This window comes from Schistocerca piceifrons, unplaced genomic scaffold (genome assembly GCF_021461385.2).
Source record: "Schistocerca piceifrons isolate TAMUIC-IGC-003096 unplaced genomic scaffold, iqSchPice1.1 HiC_scaffold_421, whole genome shotgun sequence".
In the NCBI taxonomy this organism is placed as follows: domain Eukaryota; kingdom Metazoa; phylum Arthropoda; class Insecta; order Orthoptera; family Acrididae; genus Schistocerca; species Schistocerca piceifrons.
Window position 1 is genome coordinate 147 of NW_025728647.1, and position 14488 is coordinate 14634.

The following is a 14488-nucleotide window of genomic DNA, read 5'->3' on the forward strand; positions in this document are numbered from 1 at the left end:
GGGACCTTCTGCGTGTTAGGCACGGCGCCTGGGCTCGGCGGCAGCTGCTGCTCTTTCCTTCCTTACGAGATACCGTCGATTCGCGCAGTCGTTATTGCAAAAGATGTCACCAAAGGCAATCGCTTCGTTAGCGGCACGGTGCCTGGGCTCGGCGGCAGCTCTACATGGAGGCACCAGCAGCCCAGCCAGGCCGCCGCCGGCACCGGCGCGCCACAGCCCAAGGAGTCGGCGGCCGCCCTGCAATGCCCCTGCCGTTGCATATTCCACCCGCCTCATATCCTCCCCATGTCTGACTCACTACCCCAAATGACACTGCAGTGGACGTGCTTATTACTATCGCTTTTGGAAGAACCAAGGCGCAGTATTCTAGTGTCGAACCGGTACTGCAAATTGGGATTAAGCAAAAATTTATTGTGTGGTCGAGCGACAGCTTCGGCTCGCTCTTCCTACATGATCGCTTCTTGTGCGGAATAATTCCTAGCTCGCCGATGGCTTCAGAGTTGGTCTTCTCGAAGTTTTGCTTTCGCACTGCATTCCGCAATCTTTTCGTTATGAGTTGTGTGCTTCGGTTTCCCGACTTTCTTGTGTTTAGTGCGTTTGGCTTCTCTTAACCCTTAGCCACCGCTTGCCGAAATTTCCACACTATCATCTGTCGATCTGCAGAGCTCGATGAAGGCATCGCGGCCGTTCCTGAGCTCGTGGAACGGTCGAATCTGTAGTTGTTTCCAGATCTCTCCCACACAACGGCCTCCCAGAAGCTTGGATTACAGAAGTACGCCACTACTCCCAGCCGGAGATTCACGATTGAAAGCAGAATGACATGAGCTACACGCAGCTCCGATTTTTTTTTTGTGTCTGACCTACTTTGAAAGACTTTGTAGTCGATTTACTTACTACTATCGCTGTTGGAAACCAGGTGATAACCGCACAGTATTCTAGAGACGATGAGGTAATGAAAATTTAGAATAAGTAAAACAGTATCAAAAGAAGTTGTGTGGTGGAGCAGCACATGCAATTCACGCTTCCTAGATATTCGTTACTGCATAGAATAATTCTTTTGTCTGCGGCGTCTTCAGTATCCGTCTTCTGGAAATTTTGCTTGCAGTATATTGTGCAATCTTTTCGTTATGAGTTGGTGCTTGGTTTCCCGATGTTCTTTTGTTTAGTGCATTCGCCTTCTCTTAACCCTGAGAAACCACATACCGAAACTGAGGCACTGCCGGCTGTTCATAAGCAGTGCTCGATGCAGTTATTTCGCTTTTTATTCGTTGCCTTTAATATTCTTCTCATCAGTGGTGAGTGCTGCCTGCAGAAAGCGTTTATCTTGCGAATTCACGTGAAAGTTTGTGTTCCCTGTGAGGCGCACTACTTGGGATTAACTTGACTGCTCCAGCCAGGTGGCTCGTTGGTCTAGGGGTATGATTCCTGCTTTGGGTGCAGGAGGTCCCGGGTTCAAATCCCGGACGAGCCCTAGCGTTTTGTGCAAACTGATCGCACGTCAGTGGCTGAGTCAGCGCAAAAAGCTCGCCGTCAATATCAAATGAACTTCTTATTCGATGTGAGCAATTGACACTCTGGTCCGACGCGTTAAAAAAAAAAAAATAAAAAAAAAAAAAGTGGCTGGGGTACCTGGCTCTCACCCAGGAGGCCGGGGTTCGATTCCCGGTACCGGAAATGCGCATTTTGTTGCTCCTCTTATGCGACTTGGCCCGACTTAGCTCGACTGACGCTTGCAGAAAACTACGTTAAGTACGATTCGTGGTAACAAGTGACGGCGAGAGCGATGCACCACCTGTCCACCTCTTATCGAGGCACCTAACTGTGGTCAACAAAGCTGGAGGACTGCAAGACATTGCCACGGGGGCTGAATGCAGCTAACCACACTGCTTAGTGTCCTAACAGCGGAGACAGGTTCAAAAAAAAAAAAAAAAAAAAAAATGGGTATAATTCCTGCTTAGGGTGCAGGAGGTCCCGGGTTCAAATCCCGGACGAGCCCTCGCGTTTTGTGCAAACTGATCGCACGTCAGTGGCTGAGTCAGCGCAAAAAGCTCGCCGTCAATATCAAATGAACTTCTTATTCGATGTGAGCAATTGACACTCTGGTCCGACGCGTTAAAAAAAAAAAAATAAAAAAAAAAAAGTGGCTGGGGTACCTGGCTCTCACCCAGGAGGCCGGGGTTCGATTCCCGGTACCGGAAATGCGCATTTTGTTGCTCCTCTTATGCGACTTGGCCCGACTTAGCTCGACTGACGCTACGCTGACGCTTGCAGAAAACTACGTTAAGTACGATTCGTGGTAACAAGTGACGGCGAGAGCGATGCGACACCTGTCCACCTCTTATCGAGGCACCTAACTGTGGTCAACAAAGCTGGAGGACTGCAAGACATTGCCACGGGGGCTGAATGCAGCTAACCACACTGCTTAGTGTCCTAACAGCGGAGACAGGTTCAAAAAAAAAAAAAAAAAAAAAAAATGGGTATAATTCCTGCTTAGGGTGCAGGAGGTCCCGGGTTCAAATCCCGGACGAGCCCTCGCGTTTTGTGCAAACTGATCGCACGTCAGTGGCTGAGTCAGCGCAAAAAGCTCGCCGTCAATATCAAACGAATTTCTTATTCGACGTGAGCAATTGACACTCTGGTCCGACGCGTGAAGGCGATTACGAAGGTTTCGGGTACAGGTGGTAGCAGATGCAATTTCCCAATCTAAAAACGAAAAAAATTTAAAAAAAAAAAAAAAGGGGGTATGATTCCTGCTTTGGGTGCAGGAGGTCCCGGTTTCAAATCCCGGACGAGCCCTGCCATTTTGACCGTGCTGAAGAGTAGGTGGAACTCAGCCCCGGTTGCAGCTCCTCAATGAAGAGTAGACGCCTGTTATAGCACGTGGATATAACAAGAATGCGGCACCAGTAAAGTACGTAGGTGGAATTCGGTAGAAAAGCAGACGGTAATTTTGCATGCAACGGAAAACAAGGTTGTCTTTGCGGGATATGTGCACCGTGAGTGGAGATTCAGCTTAATTGTGCGACAGTCTACCCTCATCTTACTAGCGACGGCAACAACCAAGGGGTGGCATGTAAGATTGAGCGTGGCTAAGAGTTTCTCATTATTAGTTAGCATCACACTTTGACAGAGCTGTGACAAGGCGAGTAGGGTGAGCTCAGGAAAGCCAGTAGCAAGCGCACTTGAAGTAGCCCTGAAGAACCGGATTATAAATTTTGCCAGCCATAATGGAGCTAGGGGCGTTCTCAGTTACCAAATACCGGTGCAATAAGAGAGCAACAGTATTTGACCGTAAAATGACGCCCTATCCGTCTAGCATACGACATTGCTTGTCTCTGCATACGCGGACGTGAGGTCATCTCGGAAATGAAATCCGAAATATAGATTAAAATTGTTGTGTTCCCGCCCGGGATCGAACCGGGGACCTTCTGCGTGTAAAGCAGACGTGATAACCGCTACACCACGGAAACGACGGTTCTTTTCATGTACCACCCGGAGACTCGTAATAGCAACAGTTTGTCTTCTGTGTTAGCAAGGGCATCGGCAACGAGCTCCCTCCGATTCGTGAAGTTCCTGTAGTAAAAGACGTCGATGGAAACAATCCAACCGCGACAGACAGGGAGAACGCTGGCTGAGCTGCAGCCCTACATGGTGAGACCATCAAAGGTGGCGTCATTCACATGCAGTGCGTTTTCGGAACGAATAGGCTCGTTGGTCTAGGGGTATGATTCCTGCTTCGGGTGCAGGAGGTCCCGGGTTCAAATCCCGGACGAGCCCTTGCGTTTTGTACAACGGTGCGGTAACAAATCGCATGGCGGCGGCTGTTTCGCGCATTTCCAGGCCTCCAAGTCAGCGCTAAAATCCGACAACCAGTTCTGAAACCGTTTCATGTTTCATTTGAGCCATGTGCACCCTGCTGATGGAACGTTTGAAGTTGATTTAAATGGTCACAGTAGAGATCGTAGCAAGTGTCTTGCTGAGTGCGACGAAAACGGGTTTCCGCCCGCAATCGAGCCGGGGACCTTCTGCGTGTTAGGCACGGCGCCTGGGCTCGGCGGCAGCTGCTGCTCTTTCCTTCCTTACGAGATACCGTCGATTCGCGCAGTCGTTATTGCAAAAGATGTCACCAAAGGCAATCGCTTCGTTAGCGGCACGGTGCCTGGGCTCGGCGGCAGCTCTACATGGAGGCACCAGCAGCCCAGCCAGGCCGCCGCCGGCACCGGCGCGCCACAGCCCAAGGAGTCGGCGGCCGCCCTGCAATGCCCCTGCCGTTGCATATTCCACCCGCCTCATATCCTCCCCATGTCTGACTCACTACCCCAAATGACACTGCAGTGGACGTGCTTATTACTATCGCTTTTGGAAGAACCAAGGCGCAGTATTCTAGTGTCGAACCGGTACTGCAAATTGGGATTAAGCAAAAATTTATTGTGTGGTCGAGCGACAGCTTCGGCTCGCTCTTCCTACATGATCGCTTCTTGTGCGGAATAATTCCTAGCTCGCCGATGGCTTCAGAGTTGGTCTTCTCGAAGTTTTGCTTTCGCACTGCATTCCGCAATCTTTTCGTTATGAGTTGTGTGCTTCGGTTTCCCGACTTTCTTGTGTTTAGTGCGTTTGGCTTCTCTTAACCCTTAGCCACCGCTTGCCGAAATTTCCACACTATCATCTGTCGATCTGCAGAGCTCGATGAAGGCATCGCGGCCGTTCCTGAGCTCGTGGAACGGTCGAATCTGTAGTTGTTTCCAGATCTCTCCCACACAACGGCCTCCCAGAAGCTTGGATTACAGAAGTACGCCACTACTCCCAGCCGGAGATTCACGATTGAAAGCAGAATGACATGAGCTACACGCAGCTCCGATTTTTTTTTTGTGTCTGACCTACTTTGAAAGACTTTGTAGTCGATTTACTTACTACTATCGCTGTTGGAAACCAGGTGATAACCGCACAGTATTCTAGAGACGATGAGGTAATGAAAATTTAGAATAAGTAAAACAGTATCAAAAGAAGTTGTGTGGTGGAGCAGCACATGCAATTCACGCTTCCTAGATATTCGTTACTGCATAGAATAATTCTTTTGTCTGCGGCGTCTTCAGTATCCGTCTTCTGGAAATTTTGCTTGCAGTATATTGTGCAATCTTTTCGTTATGAGTTGGTGCTTGGTTTCCCGATGTTCTTTTGTTTAGTGCATTCGCCTTCTCTTAACCCTGAGAAACCACATACCGAAACTGAGGCACTGCCGGCTGTTCATAAGCAGTGCTCGATGCAGTTATTTCGCTTTTTATTCGTTGCCTTTAATATTCTTCTCATCAGTGGTGAGTGCTGCCTGCAGAAAGCGTTTATCTTGCGAATTCACGTGAAAGTTTGTGTTCCCTGTGAGGCGCACTACTTGGGATTAACTTGACTGCTCCAGCCAGGTGGCTCGTTGGTCTAGGGGTATGATTCCTGCTTTGGGTGCAGGAGGTCCCGGGTTCAAATCCCGGACGAGCCCTAGCGTTTTGTGCAAACTGATCGCACGTCAGTGGCTGAGTCAGCGCAAAAAGCTCGCCGTCAATATCAAATGAACTTCTTATTCGATGTGAGCAATTGACACTCTGGTCCGACGCGTTAAAAAAAAAAAAATAAAAAAAAAAAAAGTGGCTGGGGTACCTGGCTCTCACCCAGGAGGCCGGGGTTCGATTCCCGGTACCGGAAATGCGCATTTTGTTGCTCCTCTTATGCGACTTGGCCCGACTTAGCTCGACTGACGCTTGCAGAAAACTACGTTAAGTACGATTCGTGGTAACAAGTGACGGCGAGAGCGATGCACCACCTGTCCACCTCTTATCGAGGCACCTAACTGTGGTCAACAAAGCTGGAGGACTGCAAGACATTGCCACGGGGGCTGAATGCAGCTAACCACACTGCTTAGTGTCCTAACAGCGGAGACAGGTTCAAAAAAAAAAAAAAAAAAAAAAAATGGGTATAATTCCTGCTTAGGGTGCAGGAGGTCCCGGGTTCAAATCCCGGACGAGCCCTCGCGTTTTGTGCAAACTGATCGCACGTCAGTGGCTGAGTCAGCGCAAAAAGCTCGCCGTCAATATCAAACGAATTTCTTATTCGACGTGAGCAATTGACACTCTGGTCCGACGCGTGAAGGCGATTACGAAGGTTTCGGGTACAGGTGGTAGCAGATGCAATTTCCCAATCTAAAAACGAAAAAAATTTAAAAAAAAAAAAAAAAGGGGGTATGATTCCTGCTTTGGGTGCAGGAGGTCCCGGTTTCAAATCCCGGACGAGCCCTGCCATTTTGACCGTGCTGAAGAGTAGGTGGAACTCAGCCCCGGTTGCAGCTCCTCAATGAAGAGTAGACGCCTGTTATAGCACGTGGATATAACAAGAATGCGGCACCAGTAAAGTACGTAGGTGGAATTCGGTAGAAAAGCAGACGGTAATTTTGCATGCAACGGAAAACAAGGTTGTCTTTGCGGGATATGTGCACCGTGAGTGGAGATTCAGCTTAATTGTGCGACAGTCTACCCTCATCTTACTAGCGACGGCAACAACCAAGGGGTGGCATGTAAGATTGAGCGTGGCTAAGAGTTTCTCATTATTAGTTAGCATCACACTTTGACAGAGCTGTGACAAGGCGAGTAGGGTGAGCTCAGGAAAGCCAGTAGCAAGCGCACTTGAAGTAGCCCTGAAGAACCGGATTATAAATTTTGCCAGCCATAATGGAGCTAGGGGCGTTCTCAGTTACCAAATACCGGTGCAATAAGAGAGCAACAGTATTTGACCGTAAAATGACGCCCTATCCGTCTAGCATACGACATTGCTTGTCTCTGCATACGCGGACGTGAGGTCATCTCGGAAATGAAATCCGAAATATAGATTAAAATTGTTGTGTTCCCGCCCGGGATCGAACCGGGGACCTTCTGCGTGTAAAGCAGACGTGATAACCGCTACACCACGGAAACGACGGTTCTTTTCATGTACCACCCGGAGACTCGTAATAGCAACAGTTTGTCTTCTGTGTTAGCAAGGGCATCGGCAACGAGCTCCCTCCGATTCGTGAAGTTCCTGTAGTAAAAGACGTCGATGGAAACAATCCAACCGCGACAGACAGGGAGAACGCTGGCTGAGCTGCAGCCCTACATGGTGAGACCATCAAAGGTGGCGTCATTCACATGCAGTGCGTTTTCGGAACGAATAGGCTCGTTGGTCTAGGGGTATGATTCCTGCTTCGGGTGCAGGAGGTCCCGGGTTCAAATCCCGGACGAGCCCTTGCGTTTTGTACAACGGTGCGGTAACAAATCGCATGGCGGCGGCTGTTTCGCGCATTTCCAGGCCTCCAAGTCAGCGCTAAAATCCGACAACCAGTTCTGAAACCGTTTCATGTTTCATTTGAGCCATGTGCACCCTGCTGATGGAACGTTTGAAGTTGATTTAAATGGTCACAGTAGAGATCGTAGCAAGTGTCTTGCTGAGTGCGACGAAAACGGGTTTCCGCCCGCAATCGAGCCGGGGACCTTCTGCGTGTTAGGCACGGCGCCTGGGCTCGGCGGCAGCTGCTGCTCTTTCCTTCCTTACGAGATACCGTCGATTCGCGCAGTCGTTATTGCAAAAGATGTCACCAAAGGCAATCGCTTCGTTAGCGGCACGGTGCCTGGGCTCGGCGGCAGCTCTACATGGAGGCACCAGCAGCCCAGCCAGGCCGCCGCCGGCACCGGCGCGCCACAGCCCAAGGAGTCGGCGGCCGCCCTGCAATGCCCCTGCCGTTGCATATTCCACCCGCCTCATATCCTCCCCATGTCTGACTCACTACCCCAAATGACACTGCAGTGGACGTGCTTATTACTATCGCTTTTGGAAGAACCAAGGCGCAGTATTCTAGTGTCGAACCGGTACTGCAAATTGGGATTAAGCAAAAATTTATTGTGTGGTCGAGCGACAGCTTCGGCTCGCTCTTCCTACATGATCGCTTCTTGTGCGGAATAATTCCTAGCTCGCCGATGGCTTCAGAGTTGGTCTTCTCGAAGTTTTGCTTTCGCACTGCATTCCGCAATCTTTTCGTTATGAGTTGTGTGCTTCGGTTTCCCGACTTTCTTGTGTTTAGTGCGTTTGGCTTCTCTTAACCCTTAGCCACCGCTTGCCGAAATTTCCACACTATCATCTGTCGATCTGCAGAGCTCGATGAAGGCATCGCGGCCGTTCCTGAGCTCGTGGAACGGTCGAATCTGTAGTTGTTTCCAGATCTCTCCCACACAACGGCCTCCCAGAAGCTTGGATTACAGAAGTACGCCACTACTCCCAGCCGGAGATTCACGATTGAAAGCAGAATGACATGAGCTACACGCAGCTCCGATTTTTTTTTTGTGTCTGACCTACTTTGAAAGACTTTGTAGTCGATTTACTTACTACTATCGCTGTTGGAAACCAGGTGATAACCGCACAGTATTCTAGAGACGATGAGGTAATGAAAATTTAGAATAAGTAAAACAGTATCAAAAGAAGTTGTGTGGTGGAGCAGCACATGCAATTCACGCTTCCTAGATATTCGTTACTGCATAGAATAATTCTTTTGTCTGCGGCGTCTTCAGTATCCGTCTTCTGGAAATTTTGCTTGCAGTATATTGTGCAATCTTTTCGTTATGAGTTGGTGCTTGGTTTCCCGATGTTCTTTTGTTTAGTGCATTCGCCTTCTCTTAACCCTGAGAAACCACATACCGAAACTGAGGCACTGCCGGCTGTTCATAAGCAGTGCTCGATGCAGTTATTTCGCTTTTTATTCGTTGCCTTTAATATTCTTCTCATCAGTGGTGAGTGCTGCCTGCAGAAAGCGTTTATCTTGCGAATTCACGTGAAAGTTTGTGTTCCCTGTGAGGCGCACTACTTGGGATTAACTTGACTGCTCCAGCCAGGTGGCTCGTTGGTCTAGGGGTATGATTCCTGCTTTGGGTGCAGGAGGTCCCGGGTTCAAATCCCGGACGAGCCCTAGCGTTTTGTGCAAACTGATCGCACGTCAGTGGCTGAGTCAGCGCAAAAAGCTCGCCGTCAATATCAAATGAACTTCTTATTCGATGTGAGCAATTGACACTCTGGTCCGACGCGTTAAAAAAAAAAAAATAAAAAAAAAAAAAGTGGCTGGGGTACCTGGCTCTCACCCAGGAGGCCGGGGTTCGATTCCCGGTACCGGAAATGCGCATTTTGTTGCTCCTCTTATGCGACTTGGCCCGACTTAGCTCGACTGACGCTTGCAGAAAACTACGTTAAGTACGATTCGTGGTAACAAGTGACGGCGAGAGCGATGCACCACCTGTCCACCTCTTATCGAGGCACCTAACTGTGGTCAACAAAGCTGGAGGACTGCAAGACATTGCCACGGGGGCTGAATGCAGCTAACCACACTGCTTAGTGTCCTAACAGCGGAGACAGGTTCAAAAAAAAAAAAAAAAAAAAAAATGGGTATAATTCCTGCTTAGGGTGCAGGAGGTCCCGGGTTCAAATCCCGGACGAGCCCTCGCGTTTTGTGCAAACTGATCGCACGTCAGTGGCTGAGTCAGCGCAAAAAGCTCGCCGTCAATATCAAATGAACTTCTTATTCGATGTGAGCAATTGACACTCTGGTCCGACGCGTTAAAAAAAAAAAAATAAAAAAAAAAAAGTGGCTGGGGTACCTGGCTCTCACCCAGGAGGCCGGGGTTCGATTCCCGGTACCGGAAATGCGCATTTTGTTGCTCCTCTTATGCGACTTGGCCCGACTTAGCTCGACTGACGCTACGCTGACGCTTGCAGAAAACTACGTTAAGTACGATTCGTGGTAACAAGTGACGGCGAGAGCGATGCGACACCTGTCCACCTCTTATCGAGGCACCTAACTGTGGTCAACAAAGCTGGAGGACTGCAAGACATTGCCACGGGGGCTGAATGCAGCTAACCACACTGCTTAGTGTCCTAACAGCGGAGACAGGTTCAAAAAAAAAAAAAAAAAAAAAAAATGGGTATAATTCCTGCTTAGGGTGCAGGAGGTCCCGGGTTCAAATCCCGGACGAGCCCTCGCGTTTTGTGCAAACTGATCGCACGTCAGTGGCTGAGTCAGCGCAAAAAGCTCGCCGTCAATATCAAACGAATTTCTTATTCGACGTGAGCAATTGACACTCTGGTCCGACGCGTGAAGGCGATTACGAAGGTTTCGGGTACAGGTGGTAGCAGATGCAATTTCCCAATCTAAAAACGAAAAAAATTTAAAAAAAAAAAAAAAAGGGGGTATGATTCCTGCTTTGGGTGCAGGAGGTCCCGGTTTCAAATCCCGGACGAGCCCTGCCATTTTGACCGTGCTGAAGAGTAGGTGGAACTCAGCCCCGGTTGCAGCTCCTCAATGAAGAGTAGACGCCTGTTATAGCACGTGGATATAACAAGAATGCGGCACCAGTAAAGTACGTAGGTGGAATTCGGTAGAAAAGCAGACGGTAATTTTGCATGCAACGGAAAACAAGGTTGTCTTTGCGGGATATGTGCACCGTGAGTGGAGATTCAGCTTAATTGTGCGACAGTCTACCCTCATCTTACTAGCGACGGCAACAACCAAGGGGTGGCATGTAAGATTGAGCGTGGCTAAGAGTTTCTCATTATTAGTTAGCATCACACTTTGACAGAGCTGTGACAAGGCGAGTAGGGTGAGCTCAGGAAAGCCAGTAGCAAGCGCACTTGAAGTAGCCCTGAAGAACCGGATTATAAATTTTGCCAGCCATAATGGAGCTAGGGGCGTTCTCAGTTACCAAATACCGGTGCAATAAGAGAGCAACAGTATTTGACCGTAAAATGACGCCCTATCCGTCTAGCATACGACATTGCTTGTCTCTGCATACGCGGACGTGAGGTCATCTCGGAAATGAAATCCGAAATATAGATTAAAATTGTTGTGTTCCCGCCCGGGATCGAACCGGGGACCTTCTGCGTGTAAAGCAGACGTGATAACCGCTACACCACGGAAACGACGGTTCTTTTCATGTACCACCCGGAGACTCGTAATAGCAACAGTTTGTCTTCTGTGTTAGCAAGGGCATCGGCAACGAGCTCCCTCCGATTCGTGAAGTTCCTGTAGTAAAAGACGTCGATGGAAACAATCCAACCGCGACAGACAGGGAGAACGCTGGCTGAGCTGCAGCCCTACATGGTGAGACCATCAAAGGTGGCGTCATTCACATGCAGTGCGTTTTCGGAACGAATAGGCTCGTTGGTCTAGGGGTATGATTCCTGCTTCGGGTGCAGGAGGTCCCGGGTTCAAATCCCGGACGAGCCCTTGCGTTTTGTACAACGGTGCGGTAACAAATCGCATGGCGGCGGCTGTTTCGCGCATTTCCAGGCCTCCAAGTCAGCGCTAAAATCCGACAACCAGTTCTGAAACCGTTTCATGTTTCATTTGAGCCATGTGCACCCTGCTGATGGAACGTTTGAAGTTGATTTAAATGGTCACAGTAGAGATCGTAGCAAGTGTCTTGCTGAGTGCGACGAAAACGGGTTTCCGCCCGCAATCGAGCCGGGGACCTTCTGCGTGTTAGGCACGGCGCCTGGGCTCGGCGGCAGCTGCTGCTCTTTCCTTCCTTACGAGATACCGTCGATTCGCGCAGTCGTTATTGCAAAAGATGTCACCAAAGGCAATCGCTTCGTTAGCGGCACGGTGCCTGGGCTCGGCGGCAGCTCTACATGGAGGCACCAGCAGCCCAGCCAGGCCGCCGCCGGCACCGGCGCGCCACAGCCCAAGGAGTCGGCGGCCGCCCTGCAATGCCCCTGCCGTTGCATATTCCACCCGCCTCATATCCTCCCCATGTCTGACTCACTACCCCAAATGACACTGCAGTGGACGTGCTTATTACTATCGCTTTTGGAAGAACCAAGGCGCAGTATTCTAGTGTCGAACCGGTACTGCAAATTGGGATTAAGCAAAAATTTATTGTGTGGTCGAGCGACAGCTTCGGCTCGCTCTTCCTACATGATCGCTTCTTGTGCGGAATAATTCCTAGCTCGCCGATGGCTTCAGAGTTGGTCTTCTCGAAGTTTTGCTTTCGCACTGCATTCCGCAATCTTTTCGTTATGAGTTGTGTGCTTCGGTTTCCCGACTTTCTTGTGTTTAGTGCGTTTGGCTTCTCTTAACCCTTAGCCACCGCTTGCCGAAATTTCCACACTATCATCTGTCGATCTGCAGAGCTCGATGAAGGCATCGCGGCCGTTCCTGAGCTCGTGGAACGGTCGAATCTGTAGTTGTTTCCAGATCTCTCCCACACAACGGCCTCCCAGAAGCTTGGATTACAGAAGTACGCCACTACTCCCAGCCGGAGATTCACGATTGAAAGCAGAATGACATGAGCTACACGCAGCTCCGATTTTTTTTTTGTGTCTGACCTACTTTGAAAGACTTTGTAGTCGATTTACTTACTACTATCGCTGTTGGAAACCAGGTGATAACCGCACAGTATTCTAGAGACGATGAGGTAATGAAAATTTAGAATAAGTAAAACAGTATCAAAAGAAGTTGTGTGGTGGAGCAGCACATGCAATTCACGCTTCCTAGATATTCGTTACTGCATAGAATAATTCTTTTGTCTGCGGCGTCTTCAGTATCCGTCTTCTGGAAATTTTGCTTGCAGTATATTGTGCAATCTTTTCGTTATGAGTTGGTGCTTGGTTTCCCGATGTTCTTTTGTTTAGTGCATTCGCCTTCTCTTAACCCTGAGAAACCACATACCGAAACTGAGGCACTGCCGGCTGTTCATAAGCAGTGCTCGATGCAGTTATTTCGCTTTTTATTCGTTGCCTTTAATATTCTTCTCATCAGTGGTGAGTGCTGCCTGCAGAAAGCGTTTATCTTGCGAATTCACGTGAAAGTTTGTGTTCCCTGTGAGGCGCACTACTTGGGATTAACTTGACTGCTCCAGCCAGGTGGCTCGTTGGTCTAGGGGTATGATTCCTGCTTTGGGTGCAGGAGGTCCCGGGTTCAAATCCCGGACGAGCCCTAGCGTTTTGTGCAAACTGATCGCACGTCAGTGGCTGAGTCAGCGCAAAAAGCTCGCCGTCAATATCAAATGAACTTCTTATTCGATGTGAGCAATTGACACTCTGGTCCGACGCGTTAAAAAAAAAAAAATAAAAAAAAAAAAAGTGGCTGGGGTACCTGGCTCTCACCCAGGAGGCCGGGGTTCGATTCCCGGTACCGGAAATGCGCATTTTGTTGCTCCTCTTATGCGACTTGGCCCGACTTAGCTCGACTGACGCTTGCAGAAAACTACGTTAAGTACGATTCGTGGTAACAAGTGACGGCGAGAGCGATGCACCACCTGTCCACCTCTTATCGAGGCACCTAACTGTGGTCAACAAAGCTGGAGGACTGCAAGACATTGCCACGGGGGCTGAATGCAGCTAACCACACTGCTTAGTGTCCTAACAGCGGAGACAGGTTCAAAAAAAAAAAAAAAAAAAAAAATGGGTATAATTCCTGCTTAGGGTGCAGGAGGTCCCGGGTTCAAATCCCGGACGAGCCCTCGCGTTTTGTGCAAACTGATCGCACGTCAGTGGCTGAGTCAGCGCAAAAAGCTCGCCGTCAATATCAAATGAACTTCTTATTCGATGTGAGCAATTGACACTCTGGTCCGACGCGTTAAAAAAAAAAAAATAAAAAAAAAAAAGTGGCTGGGGTACCTGGCTCTCACCCAGGAGGCCGGGGTTCGATTCCCGGTACCGGAAATGCGCATTTTGTTGCTCCTCTTATGCGACTTGGCCCGACTTAGCTCGACTGACGCTACGCTGACGCTTGCAGAAAACTACGTTAAGTACGATTCGTGGTAACAAGTGACGGCGAGAGCGATGCGACACCTGTCCACCTCTTATCGAGGCACCTAACTGTGGTCAACAAAGCTGGAGGACTGCAAGACATTGCCACGGGGGCTGAATGCAGCTAACCACACTGCTTAGTGTCCTAACAGCGGAGACAGGTTCAAAAAAAAAAAAAAAAAAAAAAAATGGGTATAATTCCTGCTTAGGGTGCAGGAGGTCCCGGGTTCAAATCCCGGACGAGCCCTCGCGTTTTGTGCAAACTGATCGCACGTCAGTGGCTGAGTCAGCGCAAAAAGCTCGCCGTCAATATCAAACGAATTTCTTATTCGACGTGAGCAATTGACACTCTGGTCCGACGCGTGAAGGCGATTACGAAGGTTTCGGGTACAGGTGGTAGCAGATGCAATTTCCCAATCTAAAAACGAAAAAAATTTAAAAAAAAAAAAAAAGGGGGTATGATTCCTGCTTTGGGTGCAGGAGGTCCCGGTTTCAAATCCCGGACGAGCCCTGCCATTTTGACCGTGCTGAAGAGTAGGTGGAACTCAGCCCCGGTTGCAGCTCCTCAATGAAGAGTAGACGCCTGTTATAGCACGTGGATATAACAAGAATGCGGCACCAGTAAAGTACGTAGGTGGAATTCGGTAGAAAAGCAGACGGTAATTTTGCATGCAACGGAAAACAA

The 14488-nt window shown here is 49.3% G+C and overlaps 10 non-coding genes across 10 annotated transcripts; 7 read left to right on the forward strand and 3 right to left on the reverse strand.

Moving 5' to 3' along the window:
- Nucleotides 1-1399: 1399 nt before the first annotated feature.
- Trnap-ugg lies at nt 1400-1471 on the forward strand. Its single transcript has one exon. It is a non-coding gene; the product is annotated as a tRNA-Pro (tRNA).
- A 1926-nt stretch (nt 1472-3397) lies between these two features.
- On the reverse strand, nt 3398-3470 carry Trnav-uac. The gene has a single exon. It is a non-coding gene; the product is annotated as a tRNA-Val (tRNA).
- A 235-nt stretch (nt 3471-3705) lies between these two features.
- On the forward strand, nt 3706-3777 carry Trnap-cgg. Its single transcript has one exon. It is a non-coding gene; the product is annotated as a tRNA-Pro (tRNA).
- A 1639-nt stretch (nt 3778-5416) lies between these two features.
- On the forward strand, nt 5417-5488 carry Trnap-ugg. The gene has a single exon. It is a non-coding gene; the product is annotated as a tRNA-Pro (tRNA).
- Nucleotides 5489-6880: 1392 nt separating this feature from the next.
- On the reverse strand, nt 6881-6953 carry Trnav-uac. The gene has a single exon. It is a non-coding gene; the product is annotated as a tRNA-Val (tRNA).
- Nucleotides 6954-7188: 235 nt separating this feature from the next.
- Nucleotides 7189-7260, forward strand: Trnap-cgg. The gene has a single exon. It is a non-coding gene; the product is annotated as a tRNA-Pro (tRNA).
- A 1639-nt stretch (nt 7261-8899) lies between these two features.
- Nucleotides 8900-8971, forward strand: Trnap-ugg. Its single transcript has one exon. It is a non-coding gene; the product is annotated as a tRNA-Pro (tRNA).
- A 1927-nt stretch (nt 8972-10898) lies between these two features.
- On the reverse strand, nt 10899-10971 carry Trnav-uac. Its single transcript has one exon. It is a non-coding gene; the product is annotated as a tRNA-Val (tRNA).
- Nucleotides 10972-11206: 235 nt separating this feature from the next.
- On the forward strand, nt 11207-11278 carry Trnap-cgg. Its single transcript has one exon. It is a non-coding gene; the product is annotated as a tRNA-Pro (tRNA).
- A 1639-nt stretch (nt 11279-12917) lies between these two features.
- Nucleotides 12918-12989, forward strand: Trnap-ugg. The gene has a single exon. It is a non-coding gene; the product is annotated as a tRNA-Pro (tRNA).
- The last annotated feature ends 1499 nt before the right edge of the window (nt 12990-14488 follow it).